This window comes from Silene latifolia, chromosome X (genome assembly GCF_048544455.1).
Source record: "Silene latifolia isolate original U9 population chromosome X, ASM4854445v1, whole genome shotgun sequence".
In the NCBI taxonomy this organism is placed as follows: domain Eukaryota; kingdom Viridiplantae; phylum Streptophyta; class Magnoliopsida; order Caryophyllales; family Caryophyllaceae; genus Silene; species Silene latifolia.
In genome coordinates, this window is record NC_133537.1 from 184755558 (window position 1) to 184759082 (window position 3525).

Consider the following 3525-nt stretch of genomic DNA (forward strand, 5'->3'; position numbering starts at 1 on the left):
TCTCCTTCTTTTGATCTGAGATCACGGCCTCTCTAGCTGTAGCCTTGGTCTCAAGAAGCTCTTTGACTTTCCTCAATTCCAATGTTATAGCTTCACTAACTATAACTTTGGCTTGAAGATGCTTAATGTTGAGTTTTCGGTCTGAGGTTATAGCTTCATTAGCTATAACTTTAGACTCAAGAGCCTTCTTTCTCAAAGATTTGTCGTATCGAAGTTGTAGTCGTATTAGCTGTAACTTTAGATTTGAGCTTTTTGGCTTTTGTTTTAAGGAGTTGATTCTCTTCAGCAATATCGAGAATTTGTTCTTTCAAGTATTTCAATTCCATCTCTTGTTCGTGACACTTATCAAGAGATTGCTCAAAATATTCTATTAAGGCATTCTTAGACAATTTCTTAACGCTCTTCTTAAGTTCAAGATAGCTTACCTCTTCTTCTTCTTCGAATCGAATCTCCTAGGAAGCAGCAGTAGGAGTCCACACTATCTTTGTCATCGTCTGAGAAGAGGTCAAGACTGACGTTGCTTAAGCATAGGTTAGCAACTTCTTCTTCTTCTGATGCTTCATCGTCCTCAGGGTCTAAATCTCCCCAGCAAGATGCTATCATTACTTGCTTGAATTCCTTCTTAGTCTTGTCACGTTTTGCTTTGTCTTTAATTTTCTCCCATGTGGGACAATCCTTAATCATATGACCGGATTCTCCACACTTGAAGCATCCTCTATTAGCAAACGTATTCTTTGACTTGAAATTTTCTTATTAGAGAACTTATTATTGTTATTGAACGATTTTGCTTGCTTATTTCTGAAAATGCGTTTGTTGAATCGTTTAGCAAACAAGACCATTTCGTCCTCTATTTCTAAATCATCTTCTTCTTTAGAAGAAGCTTGTAGAGCCATGCTCTTCTTATTACTGGACTCGGCCTCATCGTCATCCAGGACGAGTTCATGAGCCATGAGAGCACCAATAAGTTTCGCATAAGGAAGGAAGTGAGATCTCGACTTCTTCCATAACCGTGACCTTGGGACGCCATTTCTTGGTTAGGCTCCTAAGTACTTTTCTAACAATATCCTCGGAGTTAAAGGTTTTACCAAGATTTTTGAGCTCATTGACTATAGTAGAAAATCATGCTGACATGCTATCAAGTGATTCATTATTTTCCATTCTAAAAAGTTCATATTTTTTAATTAGCAAGTCAATGCGATATTTCCTTACAGCCGATGTTCCTTCATAGGCCAACTCAAGACCATCCCATATTTCCTTGGTCAAGTACAAGAAGAAAATGATCGAATTCAGTCGATGTCATGCCGTTTTGTAACAGGCTTATCGCTTTCGAGTTTTTCTCAGCCTTCTTGTAATCAGCCTCAACATTGTCTTCTTCTTTTTTCTCATAGGTAGTGCCTTCCGAAGATGCGACCAAGATTTTATGTGGTCCGTTCTTTATAATCGTCCAGCACTCCCAATCATGTCCTTTTATGTAGTGTGTCATCATGTTTTTCCAAAGTCCATAATTCTTCCCATCAAAGACGGGACACTTAAGATAATTGGAATCCATTTCACACGTGTAAGGCAGCGGAATAAAAATAAAATAAAAAGATAAAAAGATAGACGGATCTAGCCTCTTTGCGGTTAGGCAATCAAGAGCACGAGGCTCTGATACCAATTGAAGAGTTTATCACACCCGAAATACTCGAGAGGGGGGGGGGGAGTGAATTGAGTATTTAAAAATTATGCCTACTTTTTATTTTATATCAAGGTAATTAATTACTTAAAGTTTATTGATTAAACTTTAACTAATTAACTAATTGATTATGAACGTAATGAAATGACTGAAACGAAAGATGCAAAGACACACGATATTTGAAGTGGTTCAGCTTCACACGTCGAAGCCTACGTCCACTATTCTCGATTAATAATTTTAGTACCTTACTCCGGATTACAAAATTATCAACCCAACTCGTATAGTTAACTCTAACTATAACTCGATTTGAATATCACTAGATATTTGATTTGACTATCTTAAGTTACTAAGAAAGCACTTGATTGTTCTTCTAAGTGTTCACATAATTGAACGAGTAAGAAACAATATGAAGTACTATTATCTTATATCGTAATCTTAAGAAAGATAAGCAATTTGATGAGCACGACTTTTCGCAATATTTTCAAAAACAAAACAATAAGACAATTAAGAATTAAACTCAAATATGTTTTGCAAGGATTGTTGTATTTCGAAAAGCTTGCTTAAACAAGGAATGATCAATTGTATTTATAATAGAAGAAGGAACTAGGGTTTGCACGAAACCCTAGGATGCCGTGAGATAGGCGGCAAAGACTTCAAGAGATAAATCTTGATCTCTTTCCTAATTAAATCCAAGATATTATAGTTTAGGTAAATAAGATAAAAGTAAATCTTATTTGTTATCTAAAACTATATCTTTTAAGAAGTTAGAATAAGCAAACAAATCAAATCATATATTATAAAGATAGGAAAATATCTTATATAAATATAAGCTAGATTTGATTAGATAGTTTACTTAAGCACAACAACCTCACACGCCTCAATGGTTTGCAGCTCACGGCTGAAACCCTAGGCCCGTGCCCATCTTGGATAAAAACCTATCTTCATGGATTAGGGTTAGGTTAAATAGACTAGCAAACCCTAGGTAGCATGACGACCCGTAAGTCGTTTTACTAACCAATAGGGATATGCAAGTCATCCATTATAACAACCCATAATTCAGCTCTACTATATACACAAATGATTTCGAAATATGTTTAAAGAATTTTATCCTTTGAAAAATGATTTTAAAAACTATTAAAATCGTGCCATTAAAATGCTACCTAAAGTTATAGTAGAAACAACTATAACTTTAAGTTTGGTTAGTAAAGTTATAGGTGAAATAGCTATAACTTTACTTTCCCAATACTCTTATCTTAAGATACCGTCATTAGATGAAGACCTATACTAACTAATCTTTCTGTAGATCTTCAGTAAAGGATCTTCTCTTTATCTTGACCAAAAGCTCTTCATCTTGAGCTTTGTTAAAGACTTGATCTAGCCTTTTGCTTGAATGATCATCATACTTGATACTTGTTACAGTTGTTTATGATGCTTTAAGAACCTTCAATGTTATAGCTCAAGCTGCTATAACATGACTTGAATGATGCTTCACAAATCTTCAATGTTATAGCTAAGAGAGCTATACCATTACTTGCTAAACTTGTAATCCTAAGTTATTCTAACAAAGACTAAACAAACGATTACAAGCAAGAGTATATATAAAACGAAGCACACACTTGTCATTATCAAAACTTAATCATATATCTATATAGTTCAACACTTACGATAATGATGATCCATGGCATAACCATCGACGATTTCCCTTGTACACATGCTTGCGAGAATGCTTCAAATATTCTGATTCAACATCCCCCCCCACACCCACAATAGGCAAGCCTCTTTCCCAAGTACAGTATTGATGTGGCTTATGATTTCGCACATTTAGTCCCCTAATCAACCTATTTTTGCAT